This window comes from Triticum aestivum, chromosome 2D (genome assembly GCF_018294505.1).
Source record: "Triticum aestivum cultivar Chinese Spring chromosome 2D, IWGSC CS RefSeq v2.1, whole genome shotgun sequence".
Lineage (NCBI taxonomy): Eukaryota > Viridiplantae > Streptophyta > Magnoliopsida > Poales > Poaceae > Triticum > Triticum aestivum.
In genome coordinates, this window is record NC_057799.1 from 570,069,716 (window position 1) to 570,081,530 (window position 11,815).

Sequence of the window (11,815 nt, forward strand, 5' to 3'; positions counted from 1 at the left end):
TTCAAACTTAGGCGAGTACTGGACTGCAGCTAAGCCCCCGAGTGAGAGGCTTGCTCACCACTCGGTTGGATTTTTCAAACTTAGGCGAGTACTGGACTGCAGCTAAGCCCCCGAGTGAGAGGCTTGCTCACCACTCGGTAGGATTTTTCAAACTTAGGCGAAACGGATTCGTAGCTAAGCCCCCGAGTGAGAGGCTTGCTCATCACTCGGTAGGGTTTTCTTTTTTTGGAACTTAGGCGAAGTGGATTCGCAGCTAAGACACCCACCGGGGGATTTAGAACACATAAAAAAGGAACAACAATCATCTAAGAGACTGTGAAACTGTGTCTTTGATAATCAAACTAGAAGGTATTTCTTATTACATCTCAACAATCTGAATGCTAAGTATAAAAGGGGCGGAGCAGCTCCGCATTCCAAGCACGTGGCTCGTCTTTATTGTGCTCCACATTGTAAAGGCGGTAAGCTCCGTTGTGAAGCACTTTGGTGATGATGAAGGGGCTTTCCCAAGCAGGAGTGAGCTTGTGTGGTTTCTGCTGATCCACTCGAAGAACCAAGTCTCCCTCTTGAAATGCTCGACCTCTCACGTTTCTGGCGTGGAATCGATGCAGGTCTTGCTGATAAATGGTCGATCGGATTAGGGCCATCTCTCTTTCCTCTTCCAGAAGATCAACTGCATCTTGCCGAGCCTGTTCCGCTTCATCTTCTGAGAAAAGCTCGACTCGAGGCGCATTGTGGAGCAAGTCACTCGGAAGCATAGCTTCAGCCCCATAGACTAAGAAGAATGGAGTTCGGCCAGTCGACCGATTATGAGTTGTCCTCAATCCCTAGAGCACTGATGGAAGTTCATCGACCCAGGCGCCTGCTGCATGCTTGAGGTCACGCATCAATCGAGGTTTCAGTCCTTTGAGAATCAATCCGTTTGCTCTTTCAGCTTGTCCATTCGACTGGGGATGGGCGACTGAAGCATAGTCGACCCAAGTGCCTTGGGAAGCGCAAAAGGCTCTAAACTCATTAGAATCGAAGTTCGACCCGTTATCTGTGATGATGCTGTGTGGGACACCATATCTGAATGTTAATTCTTTGATGAAGCTGACAACAGTACTTGCTTCGAGGTTTTTGATAGGCTTGGCTTCAATCCATTTGGTGAACTTGTCGACTGCTACGAGCACATGAGTGAAGCCACTTCTGCCAGTCCTCAGACGTCCAACCATATCTAATCCCCAAACAGCAAAGGGCCAGACGAGTGGAATGGTCTTCAAGGCTGATGCAGGCTTGTGAGACATGTTGGAGTAGAACTGGCAACCTTCACATTTGTCGACTATGTCTTTTGCCGTTTCGTTTGCTCGTGGCCAATAAAATCCCGCTCGGTATGCTTTGGCTACAATGGTCCGAGAGGACGCATGGTGACCACAGGTCCCTGAGTGGATGTCATTGAGGATCACTCGACCTTCTTCCGGTGTTATGCACTTCTGAGCGACTCCGGTAAGACTTTCTCTGTAAAGCTGTCCACCCATTACTGTGAAAGTTTTAGATCGACGGACAATCTGATGGGCCTCTTCTTCATCTTCTGGGAGCTCTTTCCTAAGAATATACGCGATGTACGACACTGTCCAATCGGGTATGACGACCAAAACTTCCATGACCAAGTCAACCACGACTGGGATTTCAACTTCAGTCGGATCAGTGGGGCTCTTAGGCTGTGGGGGCTCCTCCGTGAAGGGATCCTCTTGGACGGACGGCGCGTGAAGATGCTCCAAGAACACATTACTGGGAATAGGCTCACGCTTGGAGCCTATCTTTGCCAAATCTTCAGCTACTTGATTTTTCAGTCGGGGTATATGATGGAGCTCTAACCCCTCAAACTTCTTCTCTAACTTTCTCACTGCATTACAATAGCCAGTCATAGCTGGGCTTATGACGTCCCACTCCTTCATTACTTGATTAACCACCAAATCCGAGTCGCCGTAGACCATTAGGCGACGGACGCCGAGTGAAATGGCCATACGCAACCCGTACAGAAGTGCTTCATATTCAGCTTCGTTGTTGGAGGAATCAAAATGAATCTGAAGAACATAGCTGAGTCTGTCTCCTCGAGGGGATACCACTACCACCCCAGCACCAGAACCATTCAGCATCTTGGATCCATCAAAGAACATGGTCCAATGCTCCGAGTGAATCTCAGTCGGTTGTTGCTGCTCAACCCACTCGGCGAGGAAATCTGCTATTGCCTGGGACTTGATAGCTTTCTTTGCCTCAAATTTGATATCCAAGGGAAGGAGTTCAATCGCCCACTTTGCCACTCGACCAGTTGCATCTATGTTGTTCAAAATTTCTGACAGTGGTGCGCCGCTGACGACTATAATGGAGTGATCAGAGAAATAATGTGCAACCTTCTTTGTGGTCATGTAAATTCCATAGACAAGCTTTTGATAATGTGGATATCTTTGCTTGGATGGAGTCAGGACTTCAAAAATATAGTACACTGGGCGCTAAACTTTATAGGTTTTTCCTTCTTCTTCCCGCTCGACTGTGAGTACTGTACTGACAACTTGTCCAGTGGCTGCTATATAAAGCAGTAAAGGCTCTTTGCTGATTGGGGTAGCAAGCACCAGCTGGGTGGAAAGCAGGGTTTTGAGCTATGCGAATGTTGCATCAGCTTTGGGAGTCCACTCGAACTTATCAGATTTCTTCATCAGTCGGTAAAGAGGCAATGCCTTTTCACCGAGGCGAGAGATGAATCGACTCAAGGCGGCCAAACAACCAGTAAGCTTCTGAACGTCATGCACACGCACAGGGCGTTTCATCCGGAGTATGGTCCCAACTTTCTCTGGGTTTGCGTCGATCCCTCGTTCGGAAATGAGGAAACCGAGTAACTTTCCTCCTAGAACTCCGAATGTGCATTTCGACGGATTAAGCTTGATATCATACCTTCTCAGGTTGGCAAAGGTTTCAGCGAGGTCAGTCAGCAGGTCGGAACCTTTACGCGACTTGACCACAATGTCATCCATGTATGCTTCCACATTCCGACTGATTTGAGTGAGCAGGCACTTCTGAATCATCCTCATAAATGTGGCACTAGCGCTCTTGAGACCGAATGGCATGGTGACATAACAAAAGCACCCGAATGGAGTGATGAAAGCTGTTTTTATCTCATCGGGTCCATACAGTCGGATCTGATGATACCTGGAATAGGCATCTAGAAAAGACAAATGCTCACACCCTGCAGTTGAGTCGACGATTTGGTCGATACGGGGGAGAGGGAAATGACCTTTCGGGCAGGCCCGATTGATATGCTTGAAGTCAATGCACATATGAAGTGAATCGTCCTTCTTGGGGACAATGACAACATTGGCGAGCCACTTGGAGTGGTAAATCTCTCGGATGAACTCAGCTACTAGGAGCCGAGCCACTTCCTCGCCAATTGCCTTTCTCTTCTGTATGGCGGACCGTCTAAGATGTTCCTTGACTGGCTTCACTTTTGGGTCGACTCGCAAACGGTGCTCAGCCAGTCCCCTGGGTACACCCGGCATGTCAGAAGGTTTCCATGCAAAGATGTCCCAGTTCTGGAGGAACTGGATGAGTGCTTCTTCCTATTTGCTGTCGAGTGATGTTGAGATATGAGTAGGAGCAGCATTAGGACTGGTCGTGTGAATATGAATCGGCTTTGTTTCACCGGACGACTAAAATGCAGAATCTGTGCCAGGCTTCTTGGCTCGCAACAAATCACTCGGATCTGCATTTTTCGGATACTCTTGCATTTCAACTGCTGTCATTTGTTCATCGGCAATTTAGAACCCTTCTGGAGCATTCTTCTGCCTTCTGCCGATTTCCAGTGACCGTGATCACTCCTCTGGGACCAGGCATTTTCAACTTGAGATACACGTAACATGGTCGAGCCATAAAACGCGCATATGCAGGCCTCCCCAAAATAGCATGATAAGAACTCTGGAAATCCACTACTTCAAATGTCAACTTTTCGTTACGGTAATTCTTTGAATCACCGAAAACCACGTCAAGGGTTATCTGGCCGAGTGATTCAGCCTTCTTACCAAGGATGACGCCGTGAAAGCTCATGTTGCTCTCACTAAGTTTGGACATCGGAATGCCCATCCCCTTCAAGGTTTCAGCGTAAAGAATATTCAAACCACTACCACCATCCATCAACACTTTGGTCAATCGAGTGCCCCCAACAACTGGGTCGACCACCAACGCTTGCCTCCCTGGAGTGGCTATGCGAGCAGGGTGATCAGACTGGTCGAATGTGATAGTTGTTTGTGACCACTTCAGGTATGTTGTCGTTGCCGGAGCAACCATATTTACTTCTCTGTTGATCACTTTCAGTCGACTTTTGCTCTCAACATCAGCAAAAATCACTAGGGTGGAATTGACATTGGGAAAACCATCATCTTCCTCTTTGTCCTCATCCTTGTCCTCATCCTTTTCCTTCTCATTAGGTTGTTTCTCTCGGAATTGCTAGATCAGAACCCGACACTGTCAAGTGGTATGCTTAGGATAAATCAGATTGCCTTCTTCATCCTTCTTGGTGTGAATGTGACATGGCAAATCCAACACACCATTTCCGGCTTGATATTTTACTTTCTTGGGGGTCCAGGGCCCCTTAGGTTTCCCTCTAAACTTCCCTTGAATCACTGTCGTAGTTTCACCAGGCCCTGCAGGCTCGGCTTTACGCTTCTGTTTTCGATTGGAATTGCCTCCACCGATGTCCTGACCGATTGGTTTGCTCTTTCCACTGCGGAGTCGACCCTCTTCTTCTCCGTTAGCGTACCGAGTGGCTATTTCCATCATCCGAGTCAGAGACATATCTCCTATCCGACCGAATTTCAGGACCAACTCTCGATACTTAACGCCTTCCTTGAAGGCACAAACTGCTTGATGCTGGGATACATTTTCCACTGTGTGATGCGAAGTGGTCCACCTCTGAATGTAATCTCTCAGAGTCTCATTCGGTTTTTGCACGCAATGCTGCAATTCTGTTAACCCTGCTGGTCGCTTGCAAGTACCCTCAAAAGTTCTAACAAACACTCAGGCAAGTTCCTCCCAACTGAATATACTGCCTGGTGTTAACTAAGTCAACCATGCTCTGGCTGAACCTTCTAACATTAGAGGAAGATGCTTCATGGCCACTTCATCATTGCCGCCACCAATCTGCACAGCCACTCGGTAATCCTCAAGCCAAGTGTCAGGCTTGGACTCACCAGTGAACTTGCTGACTCCAGTCGCCAACCTGAAGTTGGGAGGAATCACCGCGGCCCTGATGGCTCTGCTGAAACACTCTGGACCTGAAACATGAAATCTGCTGCCAGTCGGGTGATCTCTGTCAAGGCCCTCTCTGTGTGCTCTGTTCCTGTCGACCAAACCTTGAACGAGAACAGATCTCGCATCAAAGCCTGGCTCCCTTGGGTCGACTGGTATTCTTCGCTCGCCACTGTGAGGGCGTTTGTCATCATATTGCCGGGGCACATATGATCCACTCCTCGGAGGAGGTGTGGGCACTCGACGACGGTCATCACGGCCGAGTCGGTGATCATACTGCTCGTGGTTCCGGTGCCCACGTCCCTCACGCCGCAGGGGCGATCTTGGGCTGTGGGCCGACTGAACTGTATCTACCATCACAGATCTGCTATGAATCCTATTCCGCGACTGAGACACTGTTGTGTTCTGCTCTCTTGCTGCCCGGAGTAAGGCTCAGATCTGCATCAAACCTCTGTCAGCCTCCGACTGGGAAGGCTGAATTGACTCTGCTATATGGGCCGCAGCTGTGAGATTTTGAATCGGAGTGCGGTATACCTAAGGTTGAGGCGGAAAAAGCTGTCGTCGACTGGACTTAGGGATCCGCTGCCGAGCATGCTTTTTGAGTGCATGCTGAAGGTTCTCCAGTCGAGTGCGCTCAGCCAAATTGGCCTGGCGCGCCTCTTCCAAGGCCTGAGCCTCGGGGGTTTCCCCAACGATGGGCGTGTGGAGCGCATCCATGTTGCGGCGGCGAAGCTCTTCCCTCTGCTGCGAAGAAAGGGGTTCGGGGCGGTACTCCTCGTGAACGCGTCATGGATTGCCGCCACCATCACCACCGTCGTTGCGGCGGAAGCCAGGCGGACTATGTGGTCCGTCGACCATCAGGACTTCAGCTGCAGGATCGCTGCTATCGCACTCGGATGCGGTCTCGACGGAGCCAGTCGAACAGGCCATAGAGAGTTTCGTCGGGCTCGATTGCTACGACTTGTGGGGTGGCCGACTGACGAGCCACCGCGTGTTTCACCCACCACTGAAGCCGCGACCAACCTGATCGCTTGCGTCGGCGTACAGCAGGGAGCGAGGACACCACGGGAGCCGACTGATACTGGGTCGACGGCTGCCGGAGAAGGACGCCGCAAAAGTGCGTCGCCCCGCGGACGGGGAGCGTCTCGACATCAAGGGGAGCTTTCTGAAGCCAGGCGGAGTCGTCGGCGACGAAGACGAGCGCGCCGAGACGGATCTCGCGGCCCTCATCCAATCCACCGCCGGAAACCATGATGATGGGAATCGGAAAAATCGCAACTTCACCAAAAAGTCGCTAAGACACCGGCCCCACGGTGGGCGCCAACTGTCGTGGTTCTAAGACTGACAGTAGAATGGGGGGTAGGTATGAGGAGGCAAGATCCCAGCTATGGTGAAGTTGTACACACAAGGTTTACGAGTTCAGACCCTTCATGGTGGAAGTAATAGCCGTACGTCTCGGTGCCCGGGGGCGGTCGACTGGATTATATGTGTGTGGAGTTACAGGGGGTGCAAACCCTTGTCCCTGAGGAGGGGGTGGCTTATATAGAGTTCGCCAGGCCCCTCCCGCCCTCGGTTACACAGGGTTTAAGGTACATAAAGATGGGGTGTTTCTGGTAACGCCAGTAATAAAGTTACATAAATGACCATTAAGTCTACAGAGTAAACGCCCGACCGTTGCTGTCCAGAGTGGCTTTAGATCTTCTGTCCGTCGAGTGATTCCTGTTACGGTCGAGTGAACTTGAATCTTCCGAGTGGAATGCTTTTAGTCGAGTGGGTGATGGTATCCCTTGAATGCTTCTGACTTTAGGGTAATGTCCTAGGGGAGGGTGTCTAGGTCAGGCCTATGACCCTACCCTAGGTACATAGCTTCATCAAGAGGGACCGACACCAGCGGGGCATGTCGCCGCCATCCACCTACAGACCCCGACACGACACATCCAACATTCCATCTTCAAAGAAGGCCACTACCTCCTCGCCTAGATCAAAGGCGCCACACCATCGCAAGATGGGATGGATGCCGCTGGAAGATAGCCACATAGAGAGGGTCAGCGCATCCCCAACTAGCTGACGGAGGCTCTCCTTGAGCAGAACATCGCTGCTGCACACATCCAACACCAGAGGAGGGGAATTATCACTCTAGAAAGAAGAAGCTACACGACCGCTGCCACCGACCACCCACAAGTGCCCACCGACCACAAGGCTCCCAAAGCGGCGCCTTTAAGAAGGGAACGGCGCTGGGAGTGCCATCGCCGCCCAACAAAGTTACAACTTTCACCCGGGAGACCTAGGGGAAGGGGTAGTGGGGGGGGGATCAATCCTTACCGACGCCTCCAAGGAGGGGAAAGACGCCCTCAGGCGTCGCCGTCGACGAGGCCAGCCATGGCCGGCCAAGGATTTCGCCTGGACAGCGTCCCCGCCACCAGCCACCCCCTGTCCAGGAACTGGCGACCCGACGAAGCACAACCTGACCAGGGGAGGGGGGAAAGCACCAGATCTCGCGCCGCCAGCCGCCGCCCTCATCCACTCTATATTTTACACTATATTTTTATATTTGTAATTTTACGTAACATAAAATATTTTTTACATCGATTATATATTTTCTTACGTTCTCTTTTCACGTCTGAAATAAGATAAAATTTACGGTGCATCGATGTTAAAACAGAGGAGGAGGGGGGGGGGGTGAAGAGTAACTATTCCTCACCCAGGGTGACGAATAGTCAATATATATAATATTCATCAGCAGGCTGCATAATAAGTTATTTCTCACCCGAGGTAATCTTACAATTGTTCCATAAATAAATTACATTTCGAATACAAATAGTTACATTCATATTGATTCACCATGTAAAATTTGGTATAAGAAACTAAAATATCGGTTATAAGAACAGAAAAATCGTATTTTATGTACATTTTAAATTATGTTTTTATGTTTTGTATTTTGACGTAACATAAAATATTTTTAAGGTGATTATATATTTTCTTAAATTCCCCTTTTACGGTCAAAATAAGACAAAATTTTACGGAACGTAAAATTATTGTGCATTGATGTTAAAATAGAAATGGGGTGAGGAATAACTATTCCTCACCCAGGGTGACGAATAGTCAATCCCTTTAAGTAGTACTATACATCACAAAACATTTGAAAAATGTGGAACAAGTATTTGTAAATTTCTCAAAAAGCATTCTGAAAAGTGTTGAATGTGTATAGAAATTTTTTTGGTCATACTTAAAAAAATGATGATTTTTTATCATGTATATAAAAATCTTAATGAAGCATTGTCAAAAAACAATGCTGAAAAATATTTTTAAAATGTTAATCAAGCATTTGGGAAATGTTAGATGTGTATAGAAAAATTGTTTGCCTTGTACTAAAACATGATGAAAAAAATAAAACATGTATTTAAAAATGTTAATCAAGCATTTGAAAAAAATTGAACAACTATTTGAAAAATGTTAAATTTGTAAAAACAATTGTTGACCATGTATTTAATGATGAATGTTTTACCATGTATATAAAATTGTTATTAAATAATTTTTAAAAATGTTGAACAAGTGTTCAAAATGTTAATCAAACTTTTGAAAAATGTTGAATGTGCATAGAAAACATCTTGGCCATGTATTCATAAAATTTGAATCTTTTTACTAATCCAGCTTTTTTAAAAACATGTTAGTAATCTATAGAAAAAATGTTGACCAAGTATTAAAAAAACTAATCTTGTATTTGAAAAACGTTCAAATTGAGTATAGAAAAAAATGTTAACCATGTATTACAAAAGTGTTTAATTTGTATTGGAAAAATGTTAGACATGTATTAAAAAGATGTTGTTGATATAGACAAAAATGTAGAATAGTAATGAAAAAACAAAGAAAACCAAAAAAAGGGAAAATAAAATTAAAAACAAAGAAAAATGCAATAAAAATTGAAAAATTGGAGAAGAAAAGAAACAAAAAAAAACCCAAAGAAAACCGGCTCGAATTGCCTCAAGTAGGACGCGCCCCTACTACTTACCACGAATGCAACTTGGGCGGAGTGGCTAGCAGCGCCCGCGATCTCCCTGGAGACCAATCCCTACTTCTCCCCTTTCCTCTGCTCTTTCTATTTCCTATGCACGTGCGAATGGGCCGGCCCAATATGACGCGCGGGGGGAGGGGGGCCTTCAGCGAGAGCTGCTACCGTCTCGCTTAATGCGAGACATAGCTCTCGCGTGTGTGGGGTGGGGGGCATGAAAAGGGAGAGCAACTAGTTAACGAGCGCTCCTTCGGGAGCCTCGTAACGATCAGCGCCACTTGGCGCGCTCTCAGCCATTCGCCACGTGTCGCGCTCTGGGCGATCCCTCCGGATTTTAATTTTTTTTATTTTTCCGCACGCGTTTTTGGCTTTTTAAACGGTTTTTCCGGGTTTTTTTCGACATTTTGGTTTTCCATGGTCTTCCTCAGCTTTTCAATAAAAAAAATTGAAAAATTTATTTTTGCGCGAAAAACGCGTTTTCCTTTTTTGTTTCTTTCGCGCGAGTCACGGTTTTGCTTCCGCAAGAGGCACGGTTTTGCTTTCGCGAGAGTCACGGCCGTGCCTCTCGGAAAAGAAAAAAACACGTTATCTGTTTTTTTTCTTTCGCGAGAGTCACAGGTTTGCTTCCGTGAGAGGCACGGGTGCTTTCGCGAGAGTCACGGCCGTGCCTCCCGGAAAGGAAAAAAACGCGTTTTCTGCTCTTTTTTTCTTTCGCGAGAGTCATGGTTTTGCTTCCGCGAGAGGCACGGTTGTGCTTTCGCGAGAGTCACGGCCGTGCCTCTCGGAAAGGGAAAAACGCGTTTTCTGTTTTTTTCCTTTCGCGAGAGTCACGGTTTTGCTTCCGCAAGAGGCACGGTTGTGCTTTCACGAGAGTCATGGCCGTGCCTCCTCGGAAACAGAAAAAAATGCGTTTTCTTTCTTTTTCCTTTCGCGAGAGTCACGGTTTTGCTCCACGAGAGGCACGGTTGTGATTTTGTGAGAGGCACGGGCGTGCCTCTTTCGGAAAGGGAAAATACCCGTGCTCTCGGTTCGTTTTTTTCGTGAAAAAAAGTTCGTCAAAACCTATCAACATAGGATCTAGTTTTGAAGATCTCGACGCGAGGAATCCGACGGTGAAAGCGGTTCGAGATTTGGACGCACAGTTTGAAAGATAAAACGTTTTGAATAAATGGATCTATGAAAAAGGGAAAACTCCCAGGTTGCGACAAGTGGCGCACGCCACTTGTCGCAACCAGGGGAATTGGAGTGTTCTTTGCAACGAGTACTCTTCAATTAGTGATTTCGATGATAAGGGACCAGGTCCGTCGCAGCAAGCGGGCCAGACAAGCCAGTCCGCATCGACAGAGGCCCACTCGAAGATCTGCTTAGGCAAAGGCCCACTTTTTTTTGAACACATGTCTAATTTTCAATGCATCGTTAGAGCGAAATCACTAATTGAGGAGCGCTCCTCGCAACGATTAGTCGGGGAGCGCTCCCCACGCGCCAAGTGTCACGCGCGGAGCGGTCGTGAGACTTTTCCGAGGCGCTCCGCGTGCGACACTTGTCGCGCGCACGGCGTCTCCCGTGTTTTCCGGTTTCCGGTTTCCCTTTCTGGGTTTTCCTTTTTTTCACTTTAGTCCTTATACTTTTAATGTTTTGTAAAACCTTTTGATCTGTTTTGAGATCTGTTTCTCTCTGGTGTGGGCGAACCGTCGTGGAGCACTGTTCTTTCTTTGCCGTCGTCTCCGCCCGTCGCGGCCGCCACTCTTGTCGCGTGGTTACGGCGGCCCCTGTCCCGGCCGCCGCGCTTGTTGCCTGCTCTTACGGCGGTCCTTCTTTAGCGTCGACCGCGCTTCCCCGTTTGCGTGATCGCTGTTCCCTACCGGTTGCCTTCGTGGGTTCCCTGTTTCCCTTTGTCGTTTCTCTTTTTGTTCCCATTATATTTCCGGGATATGGAGATTTATGGGGTAGTTACGGGTGGGGACTACCAACACTATCAGATGTCAAGTTTCAACTGGGTTTTGTGGGATTAGTTCTTGATAATCATTGTGTTCCTTGCAGTTATGGCTTGTCCTTTTTGCCGTATGCCTGGTGGCCCGTGTTCTTCTGTTGATTCTTCTCTAGATGGGTTCAGTGTGGTCCTGGATCGGCGTTGTTGGAGGCGTGTTGTAAGAATATCATTTTATAATTGTTCAATTTTTGGCACACACGCTTATTTCTTTTGGTGCTGCTCATGCTGTTTAGGTTTTGATTATGATCCTTGTTTTGATTTGTTGTGCAGTATGTTCCGTGCAGTGTTAGAGCTCATCTTGCTCGTTACATCGAGGAGTGTAGGGCTTTAGCCATAAGGAGGGGTGACGAAGATACTGATCTTGCTCTTTAGTGCAATGAGGGTTATTTGTATGGTGTTCTGTTTAGTCATGGTCAGTTGAGGAGCAAATTCCATGGTCCTTCCTGGGAACGATTGGTCAGTGATTATGGTGTTCGTCCTCATGATATAATGACCATTAGGCTTGAACATTATGGAACGTGGATTGGTATTGATTTTTATCG